Source organism: Halichoerus grypus, chromosome 15 (assembly GCF_964656455.1).
Source record: "Halichoerus grypus chromosome 15, mHalGry1.hap1.1, whole genome shotgun sequence".
Taxonomy (NCBI): domain Eukaryota; kingdom Metazoa; phylum Chordata; class Mammalia; order Carnivora; family Phocidae; genus Halichoerus; species Halichoerus grypus.
This window is the reverse complement of record NC_135726.1, coordinates 20639888-20661149: the sequence shown is the minus strand read 5'-3', so window position 1 is coordinate 20661149 and position 21262 is coordinate 20639888.

Here is a 21262-nt window from a genome sequence, read left to right as displayed (position 1 = left end):
GATTTAAAAATGTAGCCTGATGACGGCCAATAGGAGGAATATTTGATTTACTATGTAGAAGAAGGTAGTAAAGGAAAGACAATACCTAAGTTTCGAAGTCTAGAGATCTGAGTTTAAAACCTATTCCTCTTCCTCTGATTCTTCATCCTTTGGTAAGGTTATTATGTGTGAACCTTTAAATATCATCATCCAGAATTCACACAGAGATTGCAATTCCTCTCTGATAGTTTTGCCCTGTAAATTAAAAATAATTGAAATTTCTAAAAGAAGTTTTACACAGTAGGAATTCAACAAAGGGTGTGGTAGTACATTGTCTTTTCTTTGACATTTGCATGAAAATGATATTACAAGGCCTTTAGTGTCCATTAGGTTAGGAAATGAGCAGAGAAGTGCCTTTGGGTTGAAGGTTTGAGGGTCTTTGTTTATTTGTCTTTAGAGTTTGGGCTGACAGTTGATACCTAAAGGAATCCAAACATACTTATTTTATTCACAGGCTATAATCTGATTTGTGCTAATCAAATTGAAACCACTGCATTATATTTTAAGCTATTACAATTCCTTGTGAATTAATCTATGATTGATGAAACCATGCCTGTTACAGGTAACAGTCATGGAATAAATCAAACTAAAAATGAGTGGCCCACAGCAGATTATCATCTTTGAAAGAGAGCAAAAGCAGGACAGTTAAAGAAAATATCATGAGATGGCTTAACTGTGAGATCTTTGCCAGTACACTCACGTTCTGATTTCTAGATTGCTTACATGTCAAATGACACCAATGAAAATAATAATATATGAACTACGTATATACATACACAAACATCTTTGGAAAATATGAATTGCTAACAGAATTGCTATTATGCACTAAATTGAGAATTATGTCTATTTATTATTGTTCTTTTTTTTTTTTTAAGATTTTATTTATTTATTTGACAGAGAAAGACACAGTGAGAGAGGGAACACAAGCAGGGGGAGTGGGAGAGGGAGAAGCAGGGTTCCTGCTGAGCAGGGAGCCCGATGTGGGGCTCGAACCCAGGACCCTGGGATCATGACCTGAGCCGAAGGCAGACGCTTAACAACTGAGCCACCCAGGCGCCTATTTATTATTGTTCTTAAAACGATAACATTTGAGCAGGATATCAGGTTAATATCCCTCATCATCCATTTGTCAAGATGACAACAATCTATACCAAAGGAGGAAACTCCTTAACATTAATAAACCAAAAGGAGAAAGGAAAAAATAAAGTGTAAGTCACTAGTAGTGAGTTACTACTAGTGTTACCATCATGATATCTATTTGGTCCAAGGCAGTATAAGATGCTAAGTCCATTTACACAGATCCTGACAGTTGGCTCGGAAGTTAACTGCCCTCTTGGGTCTCAGACCTGCCTATGGCATTACTGATTCTTGGTATTAAAGTTTATACATGCACACACACATACACACACATTATTCAGTTTTCATATGGAGCATTTTAAGCTTATACTTTTAAGTCAATAATTTGATTCACTGAATTTAAAAATATAAATTAAAATTTGAATCCTTCTAGAAATGACTTCAGTGTTTCCAAAGATCATGGTTCTGATACATTAGAGTCATCCTGATGTTTTTATTTTATTTTTCTTTCTTTCCTTATATAACTTATGTTATAGGTTCAATCATTAAAATTGAGATTTTTTTCAGCATTTTCTGTCATTTTGTACTTTCTGTATCTGTTCTGTCTCTTAAACTAGTAGGAAGTTAATCCTTTAAAGAAAGGGAGGTGTGGGTGAACTCTTATCAAGAATCTATCATGTGCCAGGCATGGATTGTTCCATGTGATGTGTGACAGTGATGATTTTACTTAATCTTCACAGCCACCCTGTGAGGTGGGCATAATTTTCCTTATGTGAAAGTGAGTAAGCTGAGGCCCAGAGAGGCTCTCTTGGACCAGTAAGTACTGGCAGAGCTGGGCATTGAGCATGAGTTTTAGAGATTACAAACCTCATTGTTTCCACACTTGTTCTTCTGGAGGTCAGAGATCATAATTTCTTTTCTGTCAGTCATACAGAATGTCTAACTCAGTTTTTTTCATAGGGCCTCAATAAATACCAGTTAATGGTGACAAAATAGGACTGGGTCAATGAAATCATCATTAAAGTTTGGCTTTGTTTTATTTGTGAAGTTAATGAGAAACTAGTGAAAAAAAATCAGTGTATCGGTTCTTCTCTAAATGAGAAACTCACGTGGAAACTTGGCAGTCATACTGAGGAGGTTCTTTTACTGGTATGATGTAGGGTCCCTGTGGGGCCTTATTTCTCATTTATTTCATGACAAACACCTAGCCATCCTGACATCATCATCAACAGAAATTAATAATGCTGAATCCTTCCTCATTGTTAGGGTCAATCTACTGTAGGTCACCAGAAATGCCCGTCTGGTCCAAGAATCAGTGAACCTAAGTAACCTTAGAGTGCTTCTTGGAAATTTTCTTTCACAGGTTCCTATCATTGGAAAACTGACTGTCCTATGTTAGGGCCAGAGATATTTATTGTCAAAACAATCAACACATTGAATGTCCCTGCCTGTGATTTATTTTGAAAGATAAGACATAATTTTAGAAAGTACTGTAAATGCCACATAAACTGATACTTTAATCATAAACACACACATACACAGAGAGAGAAAGATGCATGTTTCTTAGTGACACCACTTGAAATGTCCTAGGTTTAACCATGTTAAAAATCTTTTAAGCAGTAAAACTTTTTTCAAACTCATTAAAATCGCAATATGAATGCATGGAAAATAAATCTTTGCACCTAGGATTTTCTTCTATTCCTGGAATAAGCCCGGATTCTCAAAAAATCAGTATAATTACACAGAAGGCACATATGAATATACGTGGCTATGGGTATCCACTAAGTTTGAGATTTCTAAACCACATGTGCACAGATCTTTATGTGGCAACATGGAGCAGGGAGTTATTTCTTACAATGAAATGGAAAGATGGGGACAGGTTAATCATCAAAAGGACCAAACAGTAAATGAAAAAGTTCAGCTTCCTCTAAGGACTCAAGCACTTTTGTTGCATGTGCTCCGAGAAGTTTAGCAGTGTCTAAATCTACCTGAGCCCGCTGTCTTCGTTAAGCACCGTAAGCTTCCAGATAACCCCAGCACATTCGCCTAAAAGTTATCTTTATCTCTTCTCTTTGCAGTTTTGAGTAGTCTAGCAGTATAGAAGGAGTGTACTATAGCAGCTTGAAGCTCTACAGAGCTCAGCCTCTGAAGTCAGACCAAACTTTATTATATCCTCGAGCTACTTGCCAGTATTTTTTAATGTTGACTTTTAACAGTGTCTCCTTCTCAGCAAAAAAATGCCCCAAATATTACCCCCTTCCTGCAATAACTGTAGGTGAAATTCCAAACTCATTTTACATCTGGATCCTAGTTTTTTGTTTTGTTTTATGATAGAGGTGAATAATGATAGTTACTTCACAAAATTATTTAGAAATTAAATTATAGCATCAGTGTAAAACCCTTACCATAGACCTTGGTGTTGAGCAAGGTTTCCTTAATGTTAAGAGTACCAGTAGTAGAAGTAGTAATAGAGTACTGGTAGTAATAACAATATTAATATATTTCTACACAACACTTGTTGTTGTTGTTGTTTTTCACTTATGAATAATGCTAGCTCTACTGGTAGTTTTCAAAAGAAGGAAGGAATTGAGTATAGATGGTCCTGGAGCCCCACTGCAAACCAGCAGTGTTTCACTTCCAGTAGGCATTGAATACAGAAAGGCCTTGGAATTGAGAGAAAGGTTAGGTGCCTACATGTTGTCCAATGCTAATATGCCCCCATAATAGACACTTTTGCTAGTTTAGACCCACGTGTATTACAGATAACTTTCATCAAGTCTCAACTGACTTTGTGTAAATGTTCCCAGAGACTAGTTTAGATTGTTCTTTTAAGAAACAGTATTATTTTGTTTTCAAATAAGCCTATGTAAGAATGAGGCAAAAAGAAGAAAGGAGATACTTACCAAGTATAGGTAAGAGACTATGAGATGGAAAGTTTAGAGGACACCAGTCAAACCATATGTAGTACCCGTAGTAGGGCAACTGAAATGGTAAAGGATTAAAACATCTGTACCTTTGGAAATATATTTAAAGGCCTATGGATGGTTTATTTGGTGATGAAAACCCAGAGCAGGAAAAAGAGCTGGATATATATATATATATATCTATATCTCTCTTCAGTAAATTCAATCATAGTTGATATTAATCTGGCAGGAAGATTAAGAAGCAATAAAAATTAATTTGGTCTAATACAAGAAAGAATGCTTTAATAGAAATGCTTATCCATAGATGTAATGTGCTACCTTAGAAGCAGAAAGCCTCCATCAACAGAATTATTCTAGAAATTAAATATTCATTGTTTATAAATAATGTGAGGGAGAAGAAGTACATATGGCAGAACAAGGGAGAGGCAAACTTTCAATCCAAGATGTCCTTGAATGCAGGCCTGAAGGGTTTGGATCTGAGGAGTGCTAGTCAAGTCTCCCTGGCGATCATAGTGGATTCTTGTGTTGTAATTTTCCAATGAGATCAACTGGAACTGCGTTTTCAAATTCTAGATATAATTTTAGACTCATAGACTTTTGAAGCTGGAAGGAACCTTAAACATAACCTAGGCCAGTTTCCACAGAGAGGTTTTGCCAACATGGCTATCTGGGACAGGAAGTTGAAAAAGAGCCTGAGACTCTGTCCTGGCTCTGCAGAAAGAGTGCCTGATCCTGCAAGAGAAATGCGTGCTCCATTAATAATGTCTACTGTGGAAGAGAAATGCCTGCTCCATTAATAATGTCTACTGAGGACTAAGGATGAGACCAGCAGGATGAGTGAAATGTTCAAGTGCATGTAGCATCCTTGCCCAACCTGTGCCACTTCCTCACCTCATATCTGAGGCTCAGAAAGTGCCGGAGAATTCCCCAGTGACAATGATGAGATCATGGAAGAAAGCATCAGGCTTTATGAGGTACCAATAAATTGACTCTATGCAACATTTCTGTCTAGCTTTTGTTAGCTATTTTTCAAGTTTGAGTACCCCATATAGACAGAACCTGACACGGGAGCGAATTGTATGTTTGCTTCAATCTGTAGTAATATCACTTACTTGGAACTAATAATGTGTCCAGCACTGTGCTAAGTATTTTTCTGTATTTAACTCATTTGATCCTCATAGCAGCTTTCTGAGGTACATATCCATTTTTGATGACTCCCATTTTACAGATGAGAAAACTAGACCCAACAAGGTTAAATATCTTGCCTAAGGCCCCATGATGAGCAGTAGAACTAGTTTTTGAATCCAGGCACCCCAGACCCAGAGTCCAAGCTCTTGACTGTTCTATCGCCTTGCCTTTAGGGATGCTTGTTCAGCTTACAAGTAATCAGGAATGGAGCTTCTTGACAATTCCTTGAGGGTGTCTCTGGATGTATCAGTGGGATTCTTCTGGATGTTCCAGTGTTGTACTACCCTTACAACACGTTAAGTATCAGAGGAAGAGATGTCTAAAACACCCTGAAGAGGCCGTTGATCATTGTCAAAATAGCTTTAAGAATTTAAAAGAAATGAAATTCCCAGCTTTTTCAAGCCAAATAAAGACAACTTTTATGAGGAAATAAGACAAATGAGGACAAAACCAATCCTAAAATCCTTTGAGACTTAATGAAGACAACTGTACACAATGTACACAATGGTGTGTACCTTCTCTCCTTTTAACATTCACTCATTTCCTTAAGAAGAACTCCTCCTTTTGACCTGCTGTGCTGTGAAAATTATTTTTTTTAAGTTCCTAAAAGGAATTAGCAAAATAAGCAGTTTACAATAAAAAAAAAACTTTTATAAAAGACGCATGCCTTAACCACAGCATATCTCCAAATTGTAGGCAACATGTTAATTACAAAGAAACCCAGGTTTTGTTAAGTACAGGCTTTTAAAGAAAGAAACAGAGTCAGAAAACTAGCTGCAGCTGTTGAGGAAAAAATAAAATAAAAGGTTGAAATAATAGGGTGGACTGGAAAAGAATGAGAGAATAAATCTGCTTGCAGGAAGATTTGTGGATCTGTGCCAGCAAAGTCAAAGGGAGGAGTGCTCCCAATCCAGCATCCCCCCCCACACACGCCCCGGTTTGAGGACAGCAGTGTGCAAGTGTGGTTGTATGAGGACATGTAGTCCCCGACTTTACCAGCATCAGTTGACTAGTCAAACTCAAGCCTGGAATAAAGAAACCCTACTCATTCAAAGAGCAATGCCTTCAAGGGTATGAGAAGCCAAGGACACTTTATTTTAACAAGAATCATGAAGAGTTTTTAAAAACTGTGTCCTGAACAGAATACCTAAAGGCCCTGGAAGATAGAGCTGGGACACAAATGCCATCATAAGGAAAGCAGGTAAGACAATATTTATGGGAGATCCAGGAAGGATTAAAAAAATTCTACTTTAGAGCACCAGGAAGTGCTAAAGGAAAACAGATACTCAGTTTTGAAGAATAACCATACTTTATACTCACAAGCAGGTAAGTTTAGTTCTAAAATTACTTGGCGCATTTTTTTTTTAAAGGAACTAGCATCAAAGTTGATCAAAAAGAAAAAAAGAAGAAAGAAAGAAAAAAGAGAAAAAGAAAAAGAAAAAAAAAAAAGCTGCCAGAATCTCACCCAAATAAATACATTTGGAAAAGAATCCATCTCTCTGCTTATGTGAACATAATGAAAAGATGGGCAGTGATGACACATTTCAGGAATAAATTTGAAGAGAATTGTTTCATACAATTTCACAAAGGGACCTCGGGGAAGGAGAGCTGATTCAGTAATTAAATCGCTTGTCGCCCTCACACATTGGCAGATCTATGGAGATGTCGCTTCAGGGAATTTGATGTCTGCTCTCCTATGGGAATGCTTCACTTTGGGGAATCTGCAGCTTTACTTAAAGAGGTCATTTGCTCCATAGATTCGAAGAGCGATTACAGCAGTGACAGGTTTTCTTGTTATTGTAAGATGTGGCACACCCTTTCATTTATTCACATATCAAGCCAAGTTGGATTTGTTCTGTGGATGTAGGTATATTTTAAATGTTTCAGAATATGGATTTCAGATTCATTAAAAAAAAATAAAAAGAAGGCAAGGGAAACCGGTGCTATTTTTATGTTCTCTGAAACCAGCCATCAGTCCTGCATATTATTAACATTGTCTCCAGGGTAAAGGGAGGGACATTTCTGGTCATTGGAGAGTGTGAGACTGAGGACCAGAGTGCCAAGATTGTTTGTTCAGTCACAGGACAATGGGATGCAGGAGTGAATAACAAGAAGATATGGCATCGGAGAGGGAATGATGAACCAGGAAAGGAAAGAAAGGGCCAGTAGCTGGAACAATGACAGGGGAAAGGTCAGTTTTTTTTTTCCCTGAGGTTGAGGGTGTGGTGGGGAGACATCTTCAGTTTAGGTTTTACAGGTAACCAAGATGACATAAGCCAGGCAGCTGAGGTGTGTTGTCAGAAACAGATATTTTGTTTGCACTTCCCTTTTCCCATCCATTTTGTTCAATAGGGAAATACTTGATAAAAGTGGTATTATAGGGGCGTCAGATCATCAGGCCTTGGAATCACATAGACCCTGGGTCAATGCAAGCTCTGAAATTCAGCTCCTTGGAAAATGTGCTTAGCCACTCACTACATTAGTTTCCTTATTTGTAAAGGATGATTGAAAATAGCAGTTACCTTAAAAAATTATTGTCAAAGTAAATAAATAATATTTTCTAAGTGCTTACTATAGTGTCTGGCACAAAATAAGCCCTTAAATTACGTTAGTCACTATGACCACCACCATCATTGAAATTCCTACCACTTCATTATTTTTTATTTTATTTTTTATTTTTTTAAAGATTTTATTTATTTTAGAGAGAGAGAGAGGGAGCATGAGCGGAGTGGTAGAAGCAGAGGGAGAAGCAGGCTCCCTACTGAGCCTGACATGGGGCTCTATCCCAGGACCCTGGTATCATGACCTGAGCCGAAGGCAGACGCTTAACTGACTGAGCCATCCAGGCACCCCATAATTCCTACCACTTCATATAGCCCCCTTCTCTCCTGTACCTACATAGTTCATTTTATATACATTTATTTGCTTATTTATTAACCCAACAGAACATGGGCTACATATTCAAAAAGTTACAACTTATGTGAAAGATTCCCTTCACCACATTGCAAAAAGTTCATCAAAAAATGAAATGCACATTATAGAATTTTCATTAATGTAGATTTTAATTCAAAATTGTACTGTAAATGCAAAGCCAAATGAATGTTTACAGAGGCCATGGCGGGGGATAGGGAGAGGGGAGGAAAGGAAGAAGAAAAGAAAGCAAAACCTCAGTAACTAGAGATTTGTTCATATAGGAAGATTTTTAATCCACCATAATCAGAAGGCCATGTTTTCCATTTCTCATGATGGATATGTAGAGATATATATACACTTGAGCTTGCCTTGTCAGATGGTGCCCACTTTGTAAAATAGCTAGCTCATGTTAGGGAGAGGAGGTCTGGGTTCAAGGAGAAATGCAAAGGATATGAGTTTATGAGAATATTAAAAATTTGAGAGACAGCCTTGCAGTCCAGCTGTTACAAGCCAACTTGATCTCAACATGGCATGCTAAATCACTGCCCATCACTACCTCCATATCTAATACACCTCCTGTGCCCCTCATACTGCTCAGTAACCCATCAAATCATGAAACACGATGTTTTGTAGTAGGCTGATTACAGGTGGTTTCTCCCCAGGACTTTTAGCTCCCGAAAAATGAACGGAATATATAATCTGGTTACTTATAGTCCTTAGTAAGCCCTGGAAAAATATCTGTGGAATAAAGATAATCTTTCATCAACCTATGAACTGTATTGATCACACAAGCTACAAAGACATGAAATCTGTCTTAATGAGTATTTCTAAGACAAGAAGAGATGATGGTAGATTCCTTTTAAATATGACAGAAAATGCTAAGATTGTAGGTTTCCATCCTTTGATCAAGAAATTAAATATGGATAGCATAAGCTGCAAAAGATTTCTGCTAGTGGAGGGAGGAGGAATAGAGGAATCACACAATTTCCCTGAATTAGTTATTACCTTGGGTCATTAGCGTTTGAACTGTTATGTAACCTGTATACAACTTGTTAAAATCCATAGTAATAATGTTAAATCAGTTAGTGATTGAGATTGATGTTGAATACAAATTTATTTTTATTTTTATTTTTTTTAAAGATTTTATTTATTTATTTGAGAGAGAGAGAATGAGAGAGAGCGAGTACATGAGAGGGGGGAGGATCAGAGGGAGAAGCAGATTCCCTGCCGAGCAGGGAGCCCGATGCGGGACTCGATCCCGGGACTCCAGGATCATGACCTGAGCCGAAGGCAGTCGCTTAACCAACTGAGCCACCCAGGCGCCCTGTTGAATACAAATTTAAACATTTGAGTTTTTTGATTCTCCTAAAAGGACAAGTCTGAAGATTTATAAACGATTCTCAGCCTAGATTTTTATAGATCTTTAATTGGTGATTAAATTTAAAAGCATAAATTTGCTTATCCAATGTGTCTTATAATACCTTTAGAGCATAAGAGGGATCGTAATTTCTATTAATTTGTAGAGAATAAGAACAACTGCATTCTAACATTTTCCATAAGTAATGGAAACAATAAACTTACTTTGCTTTTTTTCTGTCAAGGACAAAACATGAAAAGACAATACCTTTATATCACAGAACTGATGATATTTATAACCTCGGCTACTTTTAGATTGCCTCATTATAATTTTATCCTCAATTATCTTATATTAGATTATGTTTAAAAATTTAAGCTAAAGTCTCATTATTCTGGAGACAGGCAGGACATGAATCCTATATCAATAATGAAAAATATGATGTCTTTGAGAATATTCTATTCAGAATGAACTGCATTTTTTTCCTACCATAAACATCAACAATATGCATTTTAGTCAAAGTATATTTAGTATGGAAATAGCTATTTCCTTAAATTATAGTATATATTCTGTTTTTCTTTTTATTTATACTATTTGGCTTTCCAATTTCCTGATATAAATACTATGAATAGAGGATCTCAAATCTTTATTATTAAATAATTACCAAAAACCCATTTGGAAAAGAATATTATTTCTCAGAAGTATACCTAAAGGATAAATTATTTTATTCTTATATTTAGATGTTTATAATTCTTTCATTTTTATAATTTATTAATCTGTCAAAACTATTGCGGAGACTTACTAAAATCTCTAAGAAATTTGTTTCTATCAACCTACCTCTTTAATAGTTCTGACTTTAAAATCTACTTGGATCCTATTGTTAGGTACATAAAGTTTTGTAAATATTATATGGTTGTTGGGTTTCTGTAAATTTTACAAAATAATGTTCTTTGTTTAATCATTTATCCTTTGATGACTTTCTGCAAAAATACTTTTGCAGAATTTTTCTCTTATTGCAATTGCCTATAAAACTTACTGTAACTTTTTTTAATGTGATTATTTTGTTGTCATTTTTGAATTTTTTTGTTTTATTTTTTTATTATGTTCTGTTAATTACTGTAGCTTTTTAATGCCCTGTACATTTTTACAGTATCTCTTACAAGCAACTTTGAGTTAAATAATTTTAACAAATCTAAGACTCTTGGAGTTTAGGAGATTTTAAGTGATTTACATTTATTTAAACAAATGTAATTGCTATACTGCTATCATTTTAGTTTACATTGCTTAACTTTTATCTTTATGTTATTTTTTGGTTTTGTTATTTTTATACATTTTGTTATATGGCCTCTTTGGTTGCTGTTTACCTCTTCATAAGTTTGAAGAAAGTTTACAGATTTTGATTTTATTATTAATGGTGATTATCTTTAGTATTTTTTGTGAAATAATGGCATTAACTCATTTAATTTTTAAAATTAATTTTTGATTATAGATTTGACTTCCTTCACTGCAAATTGAGTAATTTAATTAGAGGCGGAGGACACTGCAGCTTAGTCCTAATCAAGCAGGCTTTGGAATCAGAGACTTGTTTTGATTCAGACTTTCTAACTACATCTTGGATGAATTATTTATTCTTTCCCACCTCTTCTCACATGAGTGATATTGAGAAACCCACCCATCTCACATGGTTGTTGAAAGGATGAAATGGTGTGATACATTTTAATTAATACACAAAATAGCATACCCAAAGCTCTTAATAATAATTTAGTATTATTATAATTTTAAAATCATCAACATACTTAACATCATCACTTTTTTCCTGCTTTTTCTCATCCCTTTAAATCTGGTTTAGCTTTTAGAAATATTATTAGGGCTTTAAAATCAGTTTCATGATTTTGTTTTATTTGGAACCTTGAAAATTCCTATTTGAATATATTCTTTCTTTCACATTTTTGGGGAGCCTCTTTTTCCCTATATCCACACAAATAAAAACCTTGCAATAGTAATTATTTGAGGGCAGAAGTATAACTTAATTTCTCTTAAATCAAGCTTATTGTTTCTCTGCTCTCAAATATCAGGCACTTATAGTCTTATTATATGTTATGTCACTTAAATACTCAACATTCTCCAAAGATATATAAAGTTGTTTGTTTTTTCCTTTATGTATCTTTCTTATTAAATCCGGGCATTATAAGGAAGTGAGTATATATAAAATACTATATTGTTTTCTTCCCATAATTTACTTAAAAGAAAATTGATCACTTAAAGCAAAAAGCATAACAATGTAAGTTAGGGTTTATAATAATATGAGACTATTGCACAGAGGAAAAGGGAGTGTTTAATAGGTAAATGCAATTATATTCTTGTTAAAGGATCACATTTGTGAGGTGTGAAGCAGGAAGAGGGAAATGTCAGGTGAAGTGTAAAGCATGAGAAGATAGAATGGTCTCTAATGAGTTGAAGATGCATTATTGTTAGACCTAGCTAAGAAGTCAATAGAGGAAATAAAACAGAATACTAAAACATTTTTTTTATCAACCCAAATAAGCCATTAAAGGAACAACAAATCAGAAGAAACAAATTGAAAACATTTGGTCTGCTTGTACTCTGACACATCAATGATTTCTTTAAAATCAAGAGGACTAAATGCCTTAAAAGAACAGAAATTGTCAGATTTGGGAAAAGACAAAATCAAACAAGCCAAAACAAGATCCAACTGTTTACAATCTATGAGAGATGCATTTTTCACATAAAGACCCAGATACATTACAAGTAAAATGAAGAAAAAAGAGACCATGCAAAGAGAAAGCATAAAAAAAAAAAAAATGATTTGACTCTACTAATAAAAGACAAAACTTGACTTCATAACAAAGAGTACTGAGCATCAGAAAGGAAAATTACATAATGATACAAGAGTCAGTTCACCAGGAAGACATGACAGTTGTACATAGCTCTTTACCTGATAAAAGGTAATCAAAATTCACTAAGCTAAAGGGGAAAACAGATACATTTTCAAAGATATGTGGATATTTTAAACCCTGATTTCAGTAATTAATGGAACTAGTTTCCAAAAAGAAAAGTCAGTAAGTATATGAAAGAGCTAGGCAACATAATGTATATTTTATTTTATTTTTTTAAAAGATTTATTTATTTATTTGAGAGAGAGTAAGTGGAGGGAGGCGCAGAGGAAGTAGAGAATCCTCAAGCAGACTCCCCGTGGAGTGCGACACTAGGCTCCATCCCAGGATGCTGAGATCATGATCTGAGCTGAAATCAAGAGTCAGACGCCCAACTGAGCCACCCAGGTGCCCCTAAACACCATTATCTATAGAACACAACATGTAGAGAGCATTCCAATCAAACTTCACAGAACGCATATGCTTTTCAAGGGCCCATTTAATTCCCCTCAAGACAGACCATATACTTCCCCCCAAAATAAATCTCAGTAGATTTCAAAAGGTTGAAATCTTATGGAGAATTCTCTATGAAAATGTAAGTTAGAAATCAGTAACATTAAAATACTTCCAAAATCTATGGATATTTGCAAATTAAGTACAAATTTCTAAATGACTCATAAGTCAAACAAGAAAATACAATGAATGTTTTTAAATATTTTGAACAAAATGGAAATGAAAAGACAAGCATATCAAAATCTGTGACTTATAGCCACAAAAGTGCTGAGAGGGAAAATTATAGCTTTAAGTGACTATATTAGAAAAGAAAAAATGTTTAAGAACAATGACCAATTCTTTCACATTAAAAAAATAAAATAATATAACCCCCTAAATAGTAAAAGAAGTGAAAGAAGAGCAAAAACCAATGAAATAGAAAGCCAAACTAATAATGAAAATTAGGAATGCCAAAGGCTAGATTTTTGAACAAGTCCATAAAATTAAGTAGCACCTAGCAAGAAAAACAGAGAGAACAAATTACCCGTATCAGGAACAAAAGTAAAGATATCAGTACTGATCTTAAGACATGCAATGATAGTAAAGAAATGCTATGAACCACTTTATGCTAAAAAAGTTCTGCAAGGTAGAGGGAAGAAGAAATTTCTTATAAACAAGTTACCAAAACTGATGGCAGAAAACATAGGAGATCTGAATGTCCTAAGTTTATTAAATAAATTAAATTTCTGTTAACAAAATTGCCCGCAAATAAATCTGCATGAATCTGAAGGTTATCAAAGAGGGAAGAAGTAGTACCAATTTTACTTGAACTTTTTTAGAAAGTGGAATAGGAATGGACACTTCCCAATTCATTTTATGAGGCCAGTGTTACCCTTATACACAATCTGACAGTGGCAAATCAGGAAATGAAAATTACAAAGTAACAGCCCTCAAGAATCTATATGCAAAACCCCTGTACAAAATGTTGGCAATATATTTTGGAAACACTATACACACACACACACACACACACACACACACATATACTATGTAAGTATGTATGTATATACATATATACATATATTACATTATAGATCTACCATCTATATCTATATAAACTGTAAGTGGGGTTTACACCAAAAATGCAACATTGACCCAACATCTGAAAATCAATCAATAAAATATACTGTATTCTCAGAATAAAAGAGAAAAATATGATCAATAGAAATTGTTAAAAATTGGGGCACCAGGGTGGCTCAGTCGGTTAAGCATCAGACTCTTGATTACGGCTCAGGTCATGATCTCAGGGTTGTGGGTTTGAGCAGTTTGTGGGGCTCCTTGCTAGGGCTCCATGCTGGGGGCAACAGAGCCTGCTTAGGAATTCTCTTTTTCCCTCTCCCACTGCCCCTCTCCCCTCTAAAATATTTAAAAACTCTTGATAAAATTCAATACATATACACCATCAAAATGATCAGCAAACTAGAAATATAAAGAAACTTTCTTAATCTGAAAAATGTCATTAAAAATGAATCAGATACCTAACAACATTCTTAATGGTAAAAAAAAAAAAAAAATGAAATTATTTCCCCTTGTGACCAGAAATAAGATAAAGATATTCCCTTCTACCCTTGTACTCAATACTACTTTGGAAATGGTAGCTGTGCAATTAAGCAATATCATCATCATCATCATCATCATCTAAAATAATAAAGATTGTTATTACTATAAATGGCTTAAAGACTGGAAGAAAGAAGTAAAACTCTATTTACATTTTAGATGAAACTGACGTAATTCTCTACATTGTAAATCCGAAGGGATTTATTTTGTAAAATCCATAAAGGATTTAGCTTGGTCACAGGATAGAAAGTTAAAATACAAAAATAAAATTTACTTCTGTATACTAGCAATAACAATTGGAAAATAAAAATTTTAAAACACCTTTCGCAAGGGGCGCCTGGGTGGCTCAGTCGTTAAGTGTCTGCCGTCAGCTCAGGTCATGAGCCCAGGGTCCTGGGGCCGAGCCCCACATCGGGCTCCCTGCTCCACGGGAAACCTGCTTCTTCCTCTCCTACTCCCCCTGCTTGTGTTCCCTCTCTCGCTGTGTCTCTATCAAATAAATAAATAAAATCTTAAAAAAAAAAAAACACCTCTCACAAATTATCAAAATATGAAATACTTAGGGATACATTTGATAAAATATGTGCAAGGTGAATACAATGAAAAAGTATACATCATTGTTTAGATAAGTAAAGAATGTAAAATGCCATATTCATGGATTAAAAATAAACCCAATATCATTGAGATGTAAATTTCCTCCATATTGATGTAGTGTCATCTCAGTTCACATTGAAACCTCAACAGGACTTTTTGTAGCAATTGACAAGGAGACTCTAAAATTTATGTGGAAATATCAAGGGCATCAAATAGTCAAAATAACTATAATTATATTTAAAAACACAAAGCAAGGATTGACACTATCTGACTTGAAGACTTATTCTAAAGCTTTAGTGGTCAACATAGAATGATATTGACATAAGGACTGATGTAGAGATCATTGAAACCAAATAGAGAGGCCAGAAGTAGGCATCTACATATATCATTAATTGATTTTTTCAATTAATGGTCAAAGTAATTTGATGGGAATTAAATAATAGTATTTTCAACAAATGGTGCTGGAAAAAAACTGAATATCCATATGTATTTTTTTAATTGACTTCATAAAAAATTTCAGAATAAAGATTAGCTCATAGACTTAAATATTGGAAATAACACTATAAAATCTCTAGAGGATACATAGGAGAAATATCTTTTTTTTTTTTTTTTTAGTGTTCCATGATTCATTGTTTGCATATAACACCCAGTGCTCCATTCAATACCTGCCCTCCTTAATACCCATCACCGGGCTAACCCATCCCCCCACCCCCACCCCCTCTAAAACCCTGTTTGTTTCTCAGAGTCCATAGTCTCTCATGATTCGTCTCCCCCTCTGATTTCCCCCCCTTCATTTTTCCCTTCCTACTATCTTTTTTTTTTTTAAACATATAATGTATTATTTGTTTCAGAGGTACAGATCTGTGATTCATCAGTTTTACACAATTCACAGTGCTCACCATAGCACATACCCTCCCCAATGTCTATCACCCAGCCACCCCATCCCTCCCACCCCCCCCACTCCAGCAACCCTCAGTTTGTTTCCTGAGATTAAGAATTCCTCATATCAGTGAGATCATATGATACATGTCTTTCTCTGATTGACTTATTTTGCTCAGCATAATACCCTCCAGTTCCATCCACGTCATTGCAAATGGCAAGATGTCATTCCTTTTGATGGCTGCATAATATTCAATTGTGTATATATACCGTATCTTCTTTATCTATTCATCTGTCAATGGACATCTTGGCTCTTTCATAGTTGGCTATTGTGGACATTGCTGCTATAAACATCGGGGTGCATGTACCCCTTCGGATCCCTACATTTGTATCTTTGGGGTAAATACCCAGTAGTGTAATTGCTGGGTCATGCAATAGCTCTATTTTCTACTTTTTGAGGAACCTCCATACTGTTTTCCAGAGTGGTTGCACCAGCTTGCATTCCCACCAACAGTGTAGGAGGGTCCCCCTTTCTCCTCATCCTCGCCAACATCTGTTGTTTCCTGACTTGTTAATTTTAGCCATTCTGACTGGTGTGAGGTGGTATCTCGTTGAGGTTTTGATTTGGATTTCCCTGATGCCAAGCGATGTTGAGCACTTTTTCATGTGTCTGTTGGCCATTTGGATGTCTTCTTTGGAAAAATGTCTGTTCATGTCTTCTGCCCATTTCTTGATTGGATTCTTTGTTCTTTGGGTGTTGAGTTTGATAAGTTCTTTATAGATTTTGGATACTAGTCCTTTATCTGATAGGTCATTTACAAATATCTTCTCCCATTCTGTCAGTTGTCTTTTGGTTTTGTTGACTGTTTCCTTTGCTGTGCAAAAGCTTTTTATCTTGATGAAGTCCCAATAGTTCCTTTTTGCCCTTGCTTCCCTTGCCTTTGGCGATGTTTCTAGGAAGAAGTTGCTGCGGCTGAGGTCCAAGAGGTTGGTGCCCCGTTCTTATCTAGGATTTTGATAGATTCCTGTCTCACATTTAGGTCTTTCATCCATTTTGAGTCTATTTTTGTGTGCAGTGTAAGGAAATGGTCCAGTTTCATTCTTCTGCATGTGGCTGTCCAATTTTCCCAACACCATTTGATGAAGAGACTGTCTTTTTTCCATTGGACATTCTTTCCTGCTTTGTCAAAGATTAGTTGACCATAGAGTTGAGGGTCCATTTCTGGTCTTTCTGTTCTGTTCCATTGATCTATGTGTCTGTTTTTGTGCCAGTACCATACTGTCTTGATGATGACAGCTTTGTAATAGAGCTGGAAGTCCGGAATTGTGATGCCACCAATTTTGCTTTTTTTTTTTTTAACATTCCTCTGGCTATTCAGGATCTTTTCTGGTTCCATACAAATTTTAGGATTATTTGTTCCATTTCTTTGAAAAAAGTGGATGGTATTTTGATAGGGATTGCATTAAATGTGTAGATTGCTCTAGGTAGCATTGACATCTTCACAATATTTGTTCTTCCAATCTATGAGCATAGAATGTGTTTCCACTTCTTTGTGTCTTCCTCAGTTTCTTTCATGAGTATTCTGTAGTTTTCTGAGTACAGATTTTTTGCCTCTTTGGTTAGATTTATTCCTAGATATCTTATGGTTTTGGGTGCAATTGTAAATGGGATCGACTCCTTAATTGGAGAAATATCTTTCAACCTTGGATTAGACAAACTTTCTAACATGGAACATAGAAAGCAGTTAATTTTAAAAAATAAAATTCAACTTGATTAAAAGTAAAAACTACTTTTTAAAATATGTCATCAAAAAAATTAAAAGGCAAGTACTGGATGACAGCATTTTTAGCACATACATCATCTGAAAAAGGACTTAAACCCCTAAAATATAAATCACGTAACTGAATAATAGAAAGAAGCATAAACTCATTTTAAATGACCATAACTCTTAGACATTTCACTTGGGAAAATATGCAAATGGCAAAAAAGTACATAAAAAGATGCTTAATACCATTAGTCATCTAGGAAATGAAAATTAAAATCACAATGGGATGCAATTTCACACCTAACAAAGTGGCCAAAATAAAAGGAGACATGGAATACCAATTCCAGACAATAGTGTGTCACAACTGGAATATCGTATACTGTCAAGAGACTAAAATGGTACAACCACTTTCAAAAACACCTTTGGCACGTTCTTATAAAGAACCATACATTTAGCGTAGTAGTTTCTCTACTAGAAATTTTCCCAAGAGAAATGAAAACATAAAAAGATTTGTACACAAATGTTCATATTAGATGTATTTATAATGATCCAAAACAATTAAAATCCTAAATGTCTGTCTGAAGTGAATGGATAAACAAACTGTGATACAGCCATTGGATGGATACCATTCAGCAATAATAAGGGACAAGCTACTCATTGGATTAATCTCATAGTTCCAATGCAGAACAAAAAAAATTTTTTTCACACAAAAGAATTTATCCTGTAGGATTCCATTTACGTGAAGTTTCAAAACAGGCAAACTAATCTATATTGAAGAAATTCATTTCCTGGGAGTAGGGGTAGAAATTTTCTAGAATGTTAGAACTGTTCATTATCTTGATTGAGGTGGTAGTTGCATTAGTGTATACATTTGTCAAAAGCCACCCATCTTTATACTTAATCTGTGTGAATTGTATTTGTATATAAAATATACGTTAGTAGAATATATGCACATACTTGCACATGCATGTGCACAGCAGTAGGCTAGACTTATGGCATTATGAAACATTCTGGGTGGCACCGATATTATAAAACAATTAAGATCAATCCAAGGTGGGGCACCTGGGTGGCCCAGTCGGTTGAGCATCTGCCTTCGGCTCAGGTCGTGGTCTTGGCATCCTGGCATGGAGCCCCGCATCAGGCTCCCTGCTCAGCGGGGAGCCTGTTTCTCCCTCTCCCTCTGCCTGCCTGTCTGCCTACTTGTGATCTCTCTCTCTCTCTGTCAAATAAATCAATAAATAAAATCTTAAAAAAAAAAAAAAAGATCAATCCAAGGTTAACCCAGGTTTCTAAGATGGTGAAGGTATTTAACAAAGACAAGTAGAGCAAATTTAAAAAAATTATAGAATATCTATTAAAAATCCCAAGCATTTAAAAACATAACAAAACTTTTCCTTCTTAATCCTGCAGTTGGAAAAAAAAAAAAATCAGAAGCAAGCTCTTAGCCACTTAGTCTTCATGATCACAAAGTTTTCATGGGTTTTGTGTTCATGGGTTCATGAGATGGCTGTGCTTTTGTTAGTTCACTTTTAATTTGCCTTATTTTCTGCTTTTGCATTCTGTTAAGGGGAGGGACATATCTAGAAAGTGGCATTTGTCCAGGTAAGGGAATATGGATATCTGTTGGAGTTAGACAAGTCTTTTCCTTATAAGGAGAGCAGGTTTGTTTGTAGCCTCTGAGCCATTTCCATCTTCCTACAAGATATTGTTATATCTGTATCTCTTGCCCTGAAATGTCAATCTACCTTCCTACTTGTTTTCTGAACAAAAGGAGTGTGGTAAAGCCAGCATTTCTATCAGACTCCTTTGTCTTGCACCTCTAATGTGTCACTTGCAGGGGATGCTTCCTTCCAGGAAGCAAGGGGCTATTACCAACCTTCTCTACTCAGCAAGCAGTTGTTTTCTTGGGGTTATTTTGTCTGACTTAAACTCCTATAGCAGGTTCTAGTTGTTAACAGAAAGATAAGCAGTTTTCAAACCTTAAAAAGTAGTAAGCATTACGTACAAGGACCAATTATCAATATGGATTATTGTGTCTGCCAGGAGTAGAAAGTGGGGAAAAGCTCGTTCCTTAGTCTTTTAAGGATGCTGGATTTGTTTTGTTTGGGTAGCATTACATGTATAGATCAAACACAGTATTTTCAATTCTTGTGTGCCTCATATAGTTTTAATTGTGTAATAACCAAACCATCTACGAAGCACCTATTATGCAGAAAAACAGGATTTGTTTTGTTTGGATAGCAATACATTTATAGATCAAACATGGTATTTTTCATTCTTGTGTGCCTCATATAGTTTTTTTTTTTTTTTTTTTTTTAAAGATTTTATTTATTTATTTGACAGAGAGAGAGACGGTGAGAGAGGGAACACAAGCAGGGGGAGTAGGAGAGGGAGAAGCAGGCTTCCCGCTGAGCAGGGAGCCCGATGCGGGGCTCGATCCCAGGACCCTGAGATCATGACCTGAGCCGAAGGCAGTCGCTTAACCAACTGAGCCACCCAGGCGCCCCTGCCTCATATAGTTTTAACTGCGTAATAACCAAGCCGTCTATGAAGCACCTTTTATGCAGAAAAACAAGAAATTAGGTTGGGTATCTACTGCACCATATTTTTACTTTGGTAAGTATAAGTACTCTTTATTCCCTCTTCTATAATATTCTTTATTCCGGGATGTCTATTTTTTCAAGGATACTGAAGCCAGTCTATCATGTGACAAACAAGTAAATAAAATTCAGCTGTGATAACCCTCTATAACAGTGCTACTGATGGTAGCTAACATGTATTGAACCTCTATTATATATTTCATGATGGTCCAGTTACTGCAATTCAAAATTAAACTGATCCCACATGAAACCAGAAGGATGATTTTCTGTTTCCTCCCTCTCCTTCATTCTGGGAAAGGGCCACAAATGGAAGATGAATCTTGGCTCTGATTTGCTTATTGAGATATACTTTGTACTGTAGGAAAGACTTTAGGGGACTCTGAAAATTTGGGGAAGTTACTTAAATCCTGAGTATCTGATTATATAATAAAGGTGATAATTCCTAGCACGTGGAGTTATTGTAGAGAATATTTGAGGGGCACCTGGGTGGCTCAGTTGGTTAAGCATCCACCTCTTGGTTTCGGCTCAGGTCATGATCTCCCAGTCTGGTCTTGAGATCCAGCCTGGGTCAGCTCTGCACTTAGCATAGAGTCCACTTCAGACTCTTTCTCCCTCCCTGCCCCCCTCCTCCAACACATGCACGCTTGCTCTCTCTCTCTCTCTCACACACACACACACACTCTCAAATAAATAAATAAATAGATAAAATAAATCTTTAAAAAAAGAATATGTGAGATAAATTCTGGCATTTAGCACAATCTTCAGCAATATAAATAAACCCCAAACATGATGTCTTTTCTACTTCTCCATTATTAACAGTTAATATTATACTTGATCGTTTATATTTATCTCTGTGACATAAAATTAAGGAAATAACCACTTTATTATAAAAAGAGCTGTTTTATTTCCAATTTCCTATAGAGAT